We start from the raw sequence: 16,895 nt of genomic DNA, 5'->3' as shown, positions 1-16,895 counted from the left end.
CTTCCTCCACCTGTGAAACAGACAGCCAGTCATTCATTCACAAAACACATAAATATTTACCAAATATTTGCTGTGTACCAGGTAATGCTAAAGAAAAAAAAAAAATGAAATAAAACTTGACCTTCCTCCTCAGGAATATGCATTTTATCTTTTGAAGTTTTAATCTCCGATCATGGACTAACTCTTCATTTTAGAGACCCTTGTCTCTCTGGTTTTCCTTCAGGACTTGCTGCTCAAGTGACTCCCTTTTCCCCTGTGATCCTATTCTTCATGTTCTGTCCCACCCTTTGCTGACAACCAGCTTATACCTGATGAGGAATCTGCTTGATCCTGTACCCATCACTTCTCCACCAGGTTCCCTTTTTCTTCAATTCTTCAGTCTCAATCTGCAGCCACTTTCCTCCAGAAGCTCCAACCCCACTGAATTAATCTGGCTTGCCACCTGGCAACTCAACCATTATACTACTTAACACAGTCTTCCCGGTTTATCCCTAAAATGTACCTGCAAGCCCAGTGTCCCCTGAACCTGGATGGGGAGCCACATTAGTGGATGACTTTTCTACTGCTTTCTGCTGCTGCTGCGAATGGGATGGTGATACCAACATCCAGACGTCATGGATGTCAGGGTCTCATCCAATCCACACAACCACAAAACGGAGGCGGCCATTATCATCCACACTTCAGAGATTAGAAGACCCAACTCCTCGAAAGTAAAATAGTCTGCCCTACATCACCAAGTGGGAAAGTGGCAGGTAGGTCTGTCTGTTCGCCAAACCCGAGTTATTTCCAAAAAAATATCTCTACTTGCTATATTGCTTCCCTTGCAATTCAACTCCAGAGTCTTCTTGCCCCTAAAACCTAGAAACATTCCTGTAAGCAAAGCTAAATCAGCACAGCACCTGAGAACATGGCAAAAATGAGTCACTGTCTGTGAAAACTCTTTTCAAGCTTAAATACTATAATGAATTTCTCTCTGTCTTCCTAAATATATAATTCAAACTTATTTAGCCTCTCTCCTTAGGTTAGATCTTTTCTGATCATGATGGGAAAACACGCCCATCATTTTGACCATTTCACCCATTTAAACATTCTGATACGTTACTTAAACCAAACCAATTTCCAAAACCTGCACTATCCAAAATGGCAACCACTAACCACGTGGAACTCTTTTTTTTGGCGGTACGCGGGCCTCTCACTGTTGTGGCCTCTCCCGTTGCTGAGCACAGGCTCCGGACGCGCAGGCTCAGTGGCCATGGCTCACGGGTCCAGCCGCTCCGCGCCATGTGGGATCTTCCGAGACCGGGGCACGAACTCGTGTCCCCTGCACCGGCAGGCGGACTCTCAACCACTGCGCCACCAGGGAAGCCCCGCATGGGAACTCTTGAACGCTTGAAATGTGGCTGGTCCAAACTGAGATGTACTCTGAGTGCATCACACTGGACTGTGAAAATTTGTATACAAAATGACCATATATCTCATTAATAATTTCTTGAGTACATGTGGAAATAATATTTTGGATATATTAGGTTAAGAAAATGCATTATTAAAATTCATTTCACCTATTTTTTCAGTGTGGCTAGTGGAAAATTATAAGTCACATCCATGGTTCACATTATATTTCTGATGGACAGAGCTGGCCTTAGTAGTTGTAGTGGTATCAGTTCAACCTATCAGCTTTAACTACATTGTTATAACTAGAGTGTATAATATTCTGTTTTGCACAACTGGAAAATGCCATCCATTTTTTGAACGTATACCTAGCAGTGGGTCTTTATGGAATCATGCCCATTAAGAATGGTTGTGTGGCAGAGGGCACTCCAGCTGCTCTGTAGGGTCAGTCCAGTGGTCCAGCATTGGGACTTGCTTACAACGGCACATTGTCTGTACCAGACTTGGGCTTCCTTGTGTGCTTCCTTGTGAAGCAATTATGGCTTCCAGGGTCAGGCACTTGCAGGCAATTAATAACCAGTTTGACTAAAAGTCCATCAGCTTTCTGGCCATTCATTAAATGCTAGGAAATGCTTTACCCCAAGGTCAATACTGCTTAGCTCAGTCATACTTTATGATCGAGAGAAAGAATGCTTTCCTCTTCATTGTCAATAGTATTGATTGGCAGTTCTTTGGGTGGCCCTCGTCATTTTTATTTGCCCCCCCCGCTTTGTTTTCAACTGCCAAGGGGGTGACATCATCTTTCCTTTTACAATATGGACATTATTGCAATGCCGAAAGCTCAGTACAAGGAGATCCACTGTCAGACATTGGACCTCACCTCTTCATTATTATTGTAAAGTGACTCACAAGGGAAGGGAAATTCAGAGAAGTGAGGAGGCCCATACTGTAAACTCTACAAGTCACTAGCCTGATAAACTACCATCTTTACCACCAGCCACAATGCTCCCATTAAACTCAAATGGAAGAGTAGGTATGACTAATTTTTCCCTTTACCCGCCAAAAATAAATCACAGCACTGTGCTGGAATGAGACACAGACTTTTCCAGGATGAAGAGTTGAGTTGGAGGCTGAAACATTGGAAACATTTTGAAAAGGAGCCAGGTGGCCTGAGCAGGGGATCTCTGAACAAGCTCCCCAGACCATATCCTTCTATGAAAGCTGAGTTGTTAGAGACAGGACGTGGTGGCATTTATGGAATTTTACCAGATATTAAATATGGATTGTCTTTTTTGATAGCTCACTCGTTAATTAATTTATATAAGTCTCTGTCCTTCTAAGACCTTCACAAATGTTCATGCTAGGGATTCTAAATCTTCCCAAAAGTCATTTATTTAAAATTCACAGCAGCTTATGTACAAATATTTTGTTTGCATCTGATTCACTGCAGTTCAACTGCATCACTCAATGTAAGCAATGCCTAGGATATAAGAGGTAACAGAAAGAACTTGGGTATTGGGGGGCCAGACACATGTCAGATTAAACTCTAACATTTCATTTTGTGTTTTGAATGCTTCCCTTGTAAAATGGGGCATTAATATGTATATTGTGGGATAAAATATATAAAAGACCTCCTAACAGTGCTAGTGCCTTGTGGATATTATCATAGTGACTGGGGTTAGTCCACAGTGGAATGACAGAGCTGAAGCTTTTTATTACTTTTGATCAGAATCAGTATATTTAAGTGGCTAGCACAGTGATTTACACATAAGAAGCATCAAATAACTGATTCCTTTTATTATTATCATTATTATTGCTTTTATCTAATCCTGATATTTTTGGAATGATGTAGTATAATTTACCATCAAAGATGCAGCTTGGGAAATTCATTATTAGGATGGTGAAAATTTAATTATTGGAAAACTTCTTGGTGCTCTCTCAGATCATGCTTCAGCTCCACAATATAGAATCCATCACCGTGGGATAGACATCTGTTCTTTGGACAGGCTGGAGAGGACGGAGATGGAAAGGGTGTGTTCTGGAGTGAGAAAACTTGAATCTAAATCCTGGTTTCATTACATAACCATCCTGTCACCCGAGGCAAGTTATTTAACCTCTCCATGCTGAGGCTTGGATTCCTCACCTATGAAACAGAATAACATCTCAAAGAGATATTTGTACACCCATGTTCATAGCATCATTATTCACAATATCTAAAAGGTAAAAGCAACCCAAGTGCCCAACAACAGATGAATGGATAAACAAAACGTGGTCCACGCATATAATGGAATATTAGCCAGCCTTAAAAGAAGGAAATCCTGTCACATGTTACAACATGGATGAACTTAGAAGATGTTAGGCTAAGTGAAATTAGCCAGTCACAAAAAAGACAAATATTGTATGATTTTACCTATATGAGGTACTCAGAGCAGCCAGATTCATAGAGACAGAAAGTAGAATGTTTGGGGACTTCCCTGGTGGTCCAGTGGTTAAGACTGTGCTTCTACTGCAGGGGGCATGGGTTTGGTCCCTAGTCTGGGAACTAAGATCCCACATGCCATGCAGCATGGCCAAAAAAAAAAAAAAATTCTGCTCACAGAAAGTAGACTGGTGGGAGGGAAGAATGGGAAGTTGTTTTATGGGTACAGAGTTTCAGTTTTGCAAGATGAAAAGTGTTCTGGAGATGGATGCTGTTGACAGTTGTACAACAATGTGATTATATTCACTGCTGCTGAAACTTACACATAAAAATGGTTAAGATGGTAACTTTTGTTATGTATATTTTACCACAATTTAAAAAATTAAAATATTTAAAAACCCTGAATAACTATCAATTTTTTTTTTACTTTTTTTCACTGAGTGGGTTAAATGGAATAATGTCTTTTACGATATGCCCTAGTGTGGTGTACCTAAGTACAGGTCAAATACATTGTAGTTAAAAAAAAAAATTACAAAAACAAAACAACAACCAGCAAAGGAATGTGTGTGAATTCACAACAGTTAGCTCTGAGCTAAGATTGTTAAGGCTGAAACAGACCAAAGTAGTTCCCCCAAACACGGAGCGAAACAGCGGTTAGAGGCAGGCCAAGATGAGGTTCTTAGCAAGACAAGACAGTCAACCTGTGCAAAGATGAGGGCTGGTCTCTTAGATCCCAAGGATGAATCCCAAGTAGAGCCAGCAGGAGGCGACAAAGAGGGGAAGCACACGGAATTAGGACAGCCCTTGGAAGGAAGGTCAGAGGGAAGTCTTGTGGATGGTTTCCCACTGTGGCGGGAGGTCCCTGGGTGTGCCCCCAGCCGGTCTAAAGTCCAGTCCACTGAACACAGCCCCTGACACTCAAGTAAGCAGTAATTTTCCCTCATTATATATCCTTTTCACAGGCCTTCACTCACTTGGATGTGTCTTTCCCTGATGCTAACAAGCCTGGCAAACCTGTTCTTCCTAACGAAACAATGTTCCATAAGCAGACTTTTTTTTTAATAAGAATATTTCCTAACCCATTGAAATAGTTCAGTACCTGCTGGGTTAGCAGGGACTATCTCCTACTAGGACATGCCCAAGCCCAGTTGGGGCTACCTCAGGTCAGGCAACAGAGATTTTTCTCAAAGGGCTGGGTCAGTTTGCTCCTTCGGCCCTTTTGCACCATCCCTGCAAATCTGGCCACATTTCCTCCTCCTGATCTCAAATATTCCAGTTTTTAATTACTTCCAGGCCAGTCGATGTGACTGCCCCATCTGCACAATGCACATGTGCCAATTCAAAGTCTGAAACTGATGAACTAATAGAGCCAACTGAAGACCTGTTGAAGGAGGCAAATGGAGCCACACCGCTGCTGGAAAATTCGCCCAGAGTGCCTGCCAGCACTGGGCCCTTTCCAAGCAATGTCTGAACCACAGGCCAGTTATGAAAGGACCTCTGAATTCCATATTCTGCCTCTGCCTCTCCAGAAACCAAAGGATGATTAAAGCGTGGGATGCAAACTCTCCATGAGCTGGGGCATGTATCTCATGATCAATAACTTCCTCGGCTGAGCAAGTGTTAGCAGAAGTTAGCAGACGCAAAGTCCAGCAGAAAGGCGAGATAAACTAATGCCGGTACAGTTCCTTTTCAAAATACAGCCTCATTTGCCCCTGAAATCCAGAGCCAAGCCCATGACATCCAATGCTCAGTTTCACCTGCTCTTCTGTGTTTGATAGCTTTAGAGATTTTTGTGTCTAGTATTGTCCCTTAATAGTATTTCTTTCTACTTAATATATATAAAGAAAAAAATATAAGCATATAACATACAGGTGTGATATATACATATGTATGTGTTTCTCTCTCTCTCTATATATATATTTATATACAAAATGTCAGTTTGAATCAATACAGTTAAATCCAGTCTGTTTCTTTGTATTGCACCTTAACACAATACAAATGTTTAAATTATATTCCCAGAAATAGAATAATATTATTCACGTGGTAAAATTTCTCATATCAGCAGGGAATATATTTGGTAGAGTTCAATTCAGATTTTATTAGATATGTAATGGATGCTAATTTTTCCCATTTTAAGTACCTTCTAAAAACATACCTTTAATTAATTTATTCTTCTTTCGATGTGTATTTATCGAGTGTCTACTATGTGTCAGGGTAAATCTACCATTTAGCAGTGAACAATAAAAAATATGTAGACAAAACTCCTTACTTCATGGAACTTATATTTCCATATTATTTACCTTCTACTTATTTTCTTTCAAAATACTGAAAACAAAGGCACCCTGAATACTTAGGATTCTGAAATGATTATTGCTACATCATGGCCATATCATCATGGCTTTTCTTAGCTTTAAGACCATAAATATTTAAACTCTGTGGGTTACCTTGGACTTTGACAGTTTCCTGGGTGTCATTCTCCTATCACCCTGCAAACAGCATTGTCCCTTACACCTATGCCATCCTACAATTCACTGACCCATCCAACGACCCACAAAGCCTCTTTGGAGCTCATAAAGGTTGGATCACACTTTTCATGCTGGGAGTATATGCTTTCTGAGTCTGGCATATGTACAGATTCTGGTTGAGATAGTAGGAAAAAGCACAGTCATTTTCAGTGAACTGAATAAAACAAGCAGTCACAAGATGGATCATTGCAAATCCCTCTTAGGGGAAAAGTAAAACAAAAACTCCCTGTGTCCCAGTGACACTGGTGTGCAAACATCAAAGTCTCATGCCCAGTTGGCAGTGCTCTTGTCACTGGCCCTTCAGCATCCTGTGAGTTGCTCCTGGACACTGCCCAGGTCCAGGTTTAAGGAGGAAAAATGCCATATTACATCTCCCAGGCTTGTTTACAGTAACCATCTTCCTCAGACTATGTCACAGACTCTTATTTCCCAGTGTTCAACTTAATCACTTCTTTTACTGCTCCCTGAATAGCCCACCCAATCCCTGGATATCTGGTTTCTAAAGAAGAGTGTCATCATGAAGCAGGAAGTCTTTGGCGAAGAGAATCAGGTAGAAGGACGGAAATGTTTTGCCAGTGTTAACCTGTCCTGAAGCAGTAAGGAGAACAAAAGAACATTGGGAATGGGAGGGAGACTACCTTTTAATTTGGCTTCCCTTAGTCTGGATCAGCCAGGTCTACCTATGACCTGTGGTGTTGACCAGGCCTGTCAGTTAAAACTAAACACATTTCACAGTGGCGGCCAGCCAAAAACATAAATTCTGCCAAAAACTAAACACTGTAGAAGGTCTGCCTAGTTTTACAACATCTGTGCCAGCTGCACACCCCACAGGGTGTTGTGGGTGTGATTTTGCAGAAGCACCAGAGGGGCAGTCTTAAAGCCTCCAGCTCCCTGATTTGGGTAAGTGTCTCAGGAGTTTTCTTCATCTCCTATGAAATAACCAAGAGTGGGTGTGGGGAATGACTAATAAAAAGGGCCATTGAATTTGGTAGTATGCCCACTGAATATCTTCAAGATACGAAGTTTCCAGAGAGCTCTGGGGGGACTTAGTGGAGGATTGTGGGGAAGTGCAGGGAGTCTGTGTGGAGCTTTCTTTAAAATATCTGAGTTTACAAGGAAGGGCAAAGTATAGGGTGTAAGAAGGTTGAGCTTAAGGGAACGAGGACTGCTGTTTTGTTTTATTGTCTCTTTTAAAATCAGATGAGATCTAAGAATATCTCATATGGCATCCGATTCGCGGAGTCTATATCCCAAGCTAAGAATGGCACGGTGACATTTGGGAACCACATGGCTATATCCAATGACTTGGGAATGTGGGGATCCATAAATACAAGGGCATACATTGCCTAAGAATAAACACACGTTCCTATTTTGCCGCCTTTGTTTAACAAATATTTCTGAGAGATTTCTGTGTGTTGACTGCTGAGAATAGAACAATGACCTGTTCTTTCTAAGCACTTACAATTTCATGGACGATTTAGACAAGTAAGCAGGCAGTTAGGAGGGATAGGATAAGTACTATCAGAGGGGTGAGCACAGAGTACCGCAGGGGTATACGGAAGGGACACCTTAATCTTCAGGAGTGTCAGAGAAATCAAAGGAGTTTCTGGAAGGATCTGGAGAATTATGGGAGTCAATTCAGTGAAAAAAAAGGGAAGGAAAGTCTTCTATGTACAGGAAATAGTTTCTGGAAAGTGACGTCATGGAAATCCTGTTGGATAAGAAGACATTTGAGTCGAGACCTGGGGGAAGCTAGGGAGCACGCTGACCTTGCAGATTTCTGGAGAAAGGCCTTGAGAATGACATGTGCTAATGGCCTTGGACTTGGCCTCTCTTATTACCCTATTCAAATGTGCATGATTGCACCTCAGGAGATGCAGAAATGGCACCTGAAGCTGAGAATACTGACTGTAGGATCTCACTCTATGGAAAGATTTTCTCTAAAATCTGCCAAGTTGATGTAACAGGCTGGTCTAACCAGGGAAGCTATTATCTAGCTTCCAATCTCTAGAAATTGCCTTGATTCATTTGATTTTAAAAAAAATAATAAATAAAGCTACACATTCATCTTTCAAAATGTCAAATAATTCTGTCTAAAAACTGTAGTATTTATTTCACACATCTAGACCCCAAATTCATGTTTCCCAGGAGCAGCCACATATAACTCTATAGTTTTTACCACTGTTATATAACCAACACATTTGATGTTTTCATTTTTAGAGATCATCTATTGTCTTCCACTAAAGATGAGTATTTCAGCATTCTTATACCCCCATCCCAACCAGATACATTTCCTTCCCCTCCTCCACCATTTCCATTCTCCCAATATGAGTTCTGTGTTTATATTATTACGATAACGTATATTAGCTATTGTTCACAAACAAAATCCTGTAGTATGCTATGATTATATTTCCTTTCTTGTACACAATTTTTGTTTTCCTGGAGTTTTTTTTTTAATTTTTTGTTTGCTTAGCTTGCTATGTGCCTCTTAGCAATTCTTCTTCCAAACACTGACAGATATGTAAAACACATTCCCGGTCAGTCAGACACACCAGGTAATCTATGAGTCCCATTCTGTAAATGTTAGAACAGGAAGAAGTTGGAAATGACAATCCTTGTATGTAAAGTAATAAAAAGTTGGGGGCTGGCAGAACAGGCCGCATAAAGTTTCTCTTTTTTTTTTTTTTTTGCGGTACGCAGGCCTCTCACTGTCGTGGCCTCTCCCGTTGCGGAGCACGGGCTCCGGACGCGCAGGCTCAGCGGCCATGGCTCACGGGCCCAGCCGCTCTGCGGCATGTGGGATCTTCCCGGACCGGGGCACGAACCCACGTTCCCTGCATTGGCAGGCGGACTCTCAACCACTGCGCCACCAGGGAAGCCCATAAAGTCTCTTTTAGGTGTTGCCATTTTTTTGTATACCTCTTCCACAGAAAGATAACATTGCTTTTTAAAAAATGTATTCAGGAATAAATGTCCTTATTATAGGAAGAGGGCTGAGCAGTAGTACTTGGTGATTCTTATTCTGTAGATCATTAAAAAAATAGGAGATAAGTATTTGCTAGTCAGTTGAAACATAAAAGAGAAAGTCTCTTAAAATGCCTTCCAGCTTAAACAGAGAGAGTGCCACACTAGACCAGGGAAAACGTTATGAACACATTTAAGGTATGAACTATGTGAGGATCTATGCCCAGATGATTCTTTCCTGTGTGTGCTCCCATTATGCATTCATATACACACATGTTAATTTTGATACATGTAATCCATTCCATTATATAAAAGAAAGTTTCCCAGTTCATGAACAAACATTGCAAAATTCTGCTACCAACACCTGACAGAGCCCCAGTAATTAAATATGAAGGCTAATTTAACATGTGAATATAAATGCAAAAATATCAAATGAAAGTCCAGTGTATCAAATATTAAAGAATAACTTATGGGTAACTGTGATTTATTCCATGAGTTCATATATTTTTAAAGACACTTATCACTAATAATATATTAAATTAATAAGTCAAGTGAGAATCGACATTTGAACAAGTTCATACCCATCCCTGTTTTTTTAAGTTATTTTTATGTTTATTTTTATTTTTTTGCGGTACGCGGGCCTCTCACTATTGTGCCTTCTCCCGCTGCGGAGCACAGGCTCCAGATGCGCAGGCTCAGCGGCCATGGCTCACGGGCCCAGTCGCTCCGCGTTATTTTAACATGATAAGAAAGACAGTATTTGGGATGTTAATGAGCACCAAAAAAGGACGGGCTCTGAAAAATGAGGTTTGGGAACTGTTTAAAACTATTAAAACTGTTTAAAACATATTAAATAACAGGCCGGAAACAGCAACAACTACAACCAGATTTCTTATTTGCTGATCTCAGAAGCTTTTATGTGCTAATATGCATGTGACTTTCCAAGAAGCTATTTTTTTATTTAAACATTTAAAAAAATTGTATTGAAGTATAGTTGGTTTACAATGTTGTGCTAATTTCTGCTGTACAGCAAAGTGATTCAGTTATACACATATACATTCTTTTCCATTATGATTTATCACAGGATATTGAATATAGTTCCTTGTGCTATACAGTAGGGCCTGACCTTGTTGTTTATCCATCCTATATATACTAGTTTGCATCTGCTAACCCCAAACTCCCAATCCTTCCCTCCCCCACTCCTTCTCCCCCTTGGCAACCAAAAGTCTGTTCTCTATGTCTGTGAGTCTCTTTCTGTTTCCTAGACATTCCGAGAAGCTATTTAATATACAGTTTAACAATTAACCTCCTACCTTTCCCCATTAACATGTCTGTGACTCATTTCTCTCATGGCAAGGATGCCCATACTCAGTACTATACTATGAATTCATTTTGTTCTGGAAGATCCAGCCAATGTAATATGCCATGAGCAGATAAGAGGTTATGAATATTGGAAAAAATGATAATAATTTACAATTGTTACAAATGACTCACTAACCCTCTTGATATAACTAAGAGAACAATTAAAATTATGCATACTGGAAAAAAATCTCTTTCCTTATAGCAAAAATAACAAAATGATACTTTGACACAACTTCAGCAAAAACTAGGTACAATAATATAGACACAATATAACTTTACCAAGAAACATAGAGGACCTGGAGAAATAATGTAGATGTTACTGGATAGGAGTAGTACCCAGATGTCTGTTTTCCAAAATTAATTTTAGGTTTAATATCGTAAAAATCACAATGTTGAAAGGGCAAAAAGAATAAATTTGACTTTATTTGCCCTCATGTCAGATACAAAAATATCTAGCAAAGTTGCCCTAGTTAAATAAAGGATACTAATACAGGAACAAACAGGCGGAAAAATGAAAATGAAATTGAATTTATAGTATATAAACAGCTTCTTTCGATGCATACATATGTGGATATTGCTAGAATACACAGGAAACCTGCTACCACAAATGACTGAGAAAAGAGGGAAGATTATTTCATTAACTCTGTTGGGGCAACTGATTTATTCTTGGAAAAGTATCAAGATATTGTCCTTCCTCACAGCCCAAACTGAAATATGCATGTGATGGACTTAATAGTTAAATGTAAAAAAGTGAAACCATACAAGAAGTGGAAGAAAATATAGGTGAAGGTATATCTGATTTGGGGGTGAAAGAGTCTTTCTAAACATAACCCCAAGGAAGGGTACAAACGCAGTGATCAATGGGCTTGAGGATTTAAGAGGGAAAACTTCTCAATATATCAGTTGACTTCTTAAGATTAAAGGGCAAATGCACATTGAAAAAACATTGAAAAATACAAAAAACCCTCATCAAAATCAACGATACCAAAAATAAATGTAAATGTGAGTAAACTCATGACTAATTCACAAAAGTGGAAATACAAATAGTAAATATAAACACAAAAGCCCAACTCAGTGATTATCAAAGAAATGCAAATTAAACAGTAACAGTGATATGGCATGTTCACTAATAAATTAGCAGAGATTAAAAGATGTTTAATTTTTGTAATGGTGCAATGGCAAATATGTGTCAAACATGGCTAGTGAGACCATAAACTGGTATGTTTTTTTCTAGAAAGTAATTTAGAAATATATATCAAGAGTGTTGAAATAGTTTGTAATTTTTGACCTGATACTTCTCCTTTCAAGAATGTAACCACTGCAAGAAGTAAAAAATACAAGGCACTATGTTTTAAAATGTTCATCACAATTTTTATCAATAAAAATGGGAGGAAAGCAACTACTTCAAAAGTGAAGAATGATCACATATATTGTGATGGGTTCAAATAATGAAATATAATATCAACATTAAAATTCATACTTTAAAATATTATTTGATAACATTGGACAAGGTCATGCTAAAATGGTATATAAAAAGGCAGGACACAGAAGTGTATGTGTAGGATAATCCTGAATCATTGTCAAAAAAGAATGACAGAAAAAACCCAATGGTCACATGATTATCAATATATGATTACAAATAATTTTTAAATTCTCAAAGTAATTTTCAGCACTTAAAAGATTCCCTAAAATTAACTTTTATACATTAATTATCAGGTAAACACAGCACATATAATTATTAAAAATTGGAAATATTGGAATGAATGAATGCATTCCTCCTGGCAGCTTTATTCTACTAGAAAGGACCTGGGGAGGCCACAGTGAGTTGTATTTCTGACATGACCTTGTTATTAGTATAGACATTAGTATGACCTTGTTATAGTATAGACTTGGATAAGGAGAAGTCCAAGCCCACCCAGTTTTCAAAAGGGATAAACAGGGTGACTGAGGAAATCTTATTGAACTTATAAAGGGATGTAAAATCAGCTATGCAAATTATAAAGCCCAAATTGTGTAAGTTATATTATTGGTTGGCCAAAAAAGTTCGTTTGGGTTTTTCATAACCTTGTATGGAAAACCCAAACGAACTTTTTGGTCAACCAATACTTTCCCAAAACAATGACCCAAATAGAAAACATACCTTTCACCAAGCTAGATAAACACTTGGGGTTAGATCAACTTATAATGATGCTTCAACCATGATTTTTTTTTTTTTTTTTTTTTTTTTTTGTGGTATGCTGGCCTCTCACTGTTGTGGCCTCTCCTGTTGTGGAGCACAGGCTCCGGACGCCCAGGCTCAGCGGCCATGGCTCACGGGCCCAGCCGCTCCGCGGCATGTGGGATCTTCCCGGACCGGGGCACAAACCCGCGTCCCCTGCATCGGCAGGCAGACTCTCAACCACTGCGCCACCAGGGAAGCCCCAACCATGACTTTTTATATTCTATCTGCTAATTCATTTGTAAGATCTTATTTATCATCTCAAGACACAGCATTCATCATTTGTTACATAATTCTCTTTTCTTCCATAGTTCAACATTTTATTGATTGTTGGTGGTGATTTCTGGTTGGTTCTGGTTTATCCCTTAAAAAGAGATATTATTTGAAACCAAGGTCAAACAAAATGGATGGTATTATTCCTTCTAAAATGTTGAAGTTTGGGGAAAGATCAAGCAATGGTGATGATGGTAGAAATGTCCTCTTCCTGACATAAAATGCAATTTTAACCACATAATTGGGAACTATTAGCCACATTAATTGGGAAAAAAAGAGTTGAGAAGCAGAACTTTTCTTGGGAAGACAGGTATTTTCAGTTTCTCCAATGAGCCCAATCTTGGCTTTCTTATAGTAATCACGGTAGAGAAGATATCTAAATCTGTTAGATCATTGACATATTCTTTTGGGCTGAGCTTCCCTCCTTCTTCCCATCCATCTCATTTTCTGATCTATTTTTCTAGGGGAAGCTCCATCTGAATAAACTGAAGATCAGCTTCTCTTTTCTGGCTTATTTCTGTAGTTAAGTTTGTATATTTCTCTTTATAGCGGTCCTAACTCGAATAACTCTCAATGTGTTTTATGCTATACGGACACTTAGCTTCCAGGAAGAGTTTTAGGAGGTGGTTTATAAGACTTAAAAAAAATATATGATTTAAAAGCTACAAAAGAACCATTGACATCTTGAAGAAGTTCTGAATTTTAGAGAGTAGGTCAGCTTGCCTCACTTTGTCAGGTTTGTCAGTAGAGGTGCCAAAGATGCAGAGAGCTCCCCTGACAAACATCTGTGCCGAAGCACAAAGACCTCTGTCTCTTTGCTCATAGAGAAGAGGAAACATTTCATCTCCAACAAATCAAAGCTTAGAACCTTGCCAAGTCTCAAGGCTCAGGAAGCTGGTGACCCTTTGGTTATCTGTACCAATTCCTGTTCTCTGGGACAGCTGAGCCTCCAATCCCCAAGGCAGCAAAGGAGGGCTCTCTGTTGTCCCCGGCACAGCACGCAGTGCCAGGCCCAGAGAGATTCAGAGTTCTGCTGTTCATGTACTTGGTTCCAAGTTGCCTGATAGGAATTGGGCCTCTGGAAAAATATCTTTGTGACTCTGAAACTACAAAGGCACAGGGATGGTGTTTTATCATTCATTTCCATCTTTCTATTGTATTGGATAATGTCCTCCACATAAAAAAAGAAGGCTACACATTTTTATAAATTAGTTATAGTAGCCCAGGTCTTAAACAATTTGTGTTCCAACCAATGTTTTTTCATGGCTGTCTGATAACGAAGTCCAGAATTTTGTACATTCTAACATTTATAACATCCATGCATGATAATATCCAGGGCCTGGTTAAAATGTTTATGCGTTATATCAAGTAACATTTGTATTTTAATATTTACAAAATAATTTTTGCAGTGTTTGCTAGCAAAACAAACTCTCTCTATGTTTGCTAGGTTGTATTATTTGGGTGGAAATACTAAATAGTTTGATCTGTGTATACAGTTTGCATGTATGTGCGTCTGTATGTTTGTCTGTTGGTACGTAATGTAGGTGTGTGTGTTGTGTGTCTGTGTGTATATCACATTTCACTATATTATATACTATATATATTATATAGTATTTTTTTCCTCCAGCAGGACTTACATTTTTATACCTGACATGATGACTAAACTAGATCCTTTATAAAGGATCACACATGCTACATGACCCTGGTCACTGGTACTCTTTCTTTATCTCCTTTGCTGTTTTGCAAAGGGAACCCAGGGTCTTCAACATTATTCTCTAGTATTACAGTTTGAATGTATCTCAAGGTAGCACAGTGATATTTAAACAGCAACACTAAATCGTTTCAAGTTTGTGAACTGCGTCCTGGTGTTGTCAGTGAGGGTGACAGGATGTGCTAATGAAGCCTGTCAGGGGCATTTCAATGGCACGTCTGAAGGACTGACTGCTCCTCTCCCTGGATCACAGAAAACTGTGTGACCTCTTAACTGTGGTTAAATATGCTGCACTCCGCGTTACTTTGTATTTCCTGGATTTATAAGGTACAGTACTGGAATACCTGATCTTAGCATATAAACTCCCTAAATTCTCCACGGGGCCGGGGGGAGGGAAGCTGGGACGAAGTGAGAGTAGCATCTACATATATACACTACCAAACATAAAATAGATAGCTAGTGGGAAGCAGCTGCATAGCACAGGGAGATCAGCTCGGTGCTTTGCGATGACCTAGAGGGGTGGGATAGGGAGGGTGGGAGGGAGGCTAAGGAGGGAGGGGATATGGGGACATATGTATGCCTATGGCTGAGTCACTTTGTTGTACGACAGAAACTAACACAGTATTGCGAAGCAATTATACTCCAGTAAAGATCTATGAAAAAAAAAAAAAAAGAAACTGCATGGTGTCTTGAATTTGAGTTTTCAAATGGAACTTCATATGTGGTGCCAGGACACACTCTTCGAGGTCAAAGTTGACAGGACGGGAGAGGCGTGCTCTGTCCAATCGACTTTCCAAGCCCAGCGCAGATTCCACCCTCAGCGGCCAAAGTCAGCACAGTTGGGAATCATAAACAGGAGGTCTGGAACCATCCCCTCAAGCTTAGGCAACCGAAATCTGGCAGGAAGTGTCTGACAAGCAATTCAAATAGGTCCCAAAATACATCTGTGGAAGTTAGGAAGGATCCAGCAGAGCCAGTCAAAACCAGCAGGGGGGTTTAGATAGGAAAGGCTGAAAATTGCCCTCCTGGTGCAAAAGTTAACCAACAACACGTGTTAAAAGTGCAAGATGGGCCAAGCACTGTGCCAAGAGGTGTGCAGGAAGGGAGAGGTGGATGTGAGCCTTAGACTGTGACTTCAGAAAGCTTAAATTTAATTGGTTTGTGAGATGAGGGGAAGCTGGGGACCACACACATCGCCTGGGACATCTCTGATTCTTCTGGCACTATTTCCTCATCAATATTAGGAGCTTGATAGGCTTAATTTCAGCCAAACCATATCCAATAATAATTTCCAAACCCCAGACCCGTATCATGTTTAGTAATTGTTGGAGGAGGCTAGGGGAATGCTCAAAATAAAAAGGACAAGAGAAAGGATGGTTAAAATCCAAGCTGTTTCAATTAAAGGGTGAAAGAATTAAGAAATAAGCCCAGAGCAACAATAACAACAAAAACAGTGGACTGAAATGACCCTTGATGAGGAAAGAAGAGACAGAGGAACTCAAAAAAAGTGTCATCAAAGGGCTAACATTTTAGAGGAAAGTGGTAGAGAGAGAGAGAGAGAGATTTCCATTTTTAGGAATTTTGTGAGATGGTTGTTAAACACAACCATTATTTAAAAAGAAAATATATAAACTTACAATCAAATTAATTACCTTAAAACAAAGGTAATAGATATTAAAAACTCATCATTTCCTAATAATTTTTCTACCTTTACTACATCTATATTCTGAAAACGATTTGTGTCTGTCCTTTCTGTATGAAGGAAGTACTATGTAATGTTGAGCTCCTTTGCCTCTCTTCCCAATTCTACTTCTGAAGATTTCAAATCTGTAGTTTAAAATCAGCTACAGTGGGAGTACTTACACCACGAAAATCAACAAAAGCTGAAAACACATAAAGCACATAAAATTATATATACTGGGGGGCCAGGCAGGCAGGCATGTCTTTGCATGAGCTTGATTTATTATTTTGTTGGTTTTCTAGACTTAAGAAAGTGATTGTGGGCAAAGTATTTATAATGCAGATTAAACTTAA

This window comes from Delphinapterus leucas, chromosome 2 (genome assembly GCF_059928025.1).
Source record: "Delphinapterus leucas isolate spDelLeu-1000000601 "Yukka" chromosome 2, BTC_Dleu_Yukka2, whole genome shotgun sequence".
NCBI lineage: Eukaryota > Metazoa > Chordata > Mammalia > Artiodactyla > Monodontidae > Delphinapterus > Delphinapterus leucas.
Note: the sequence above shows the minus strand (reverse complement) of the source record.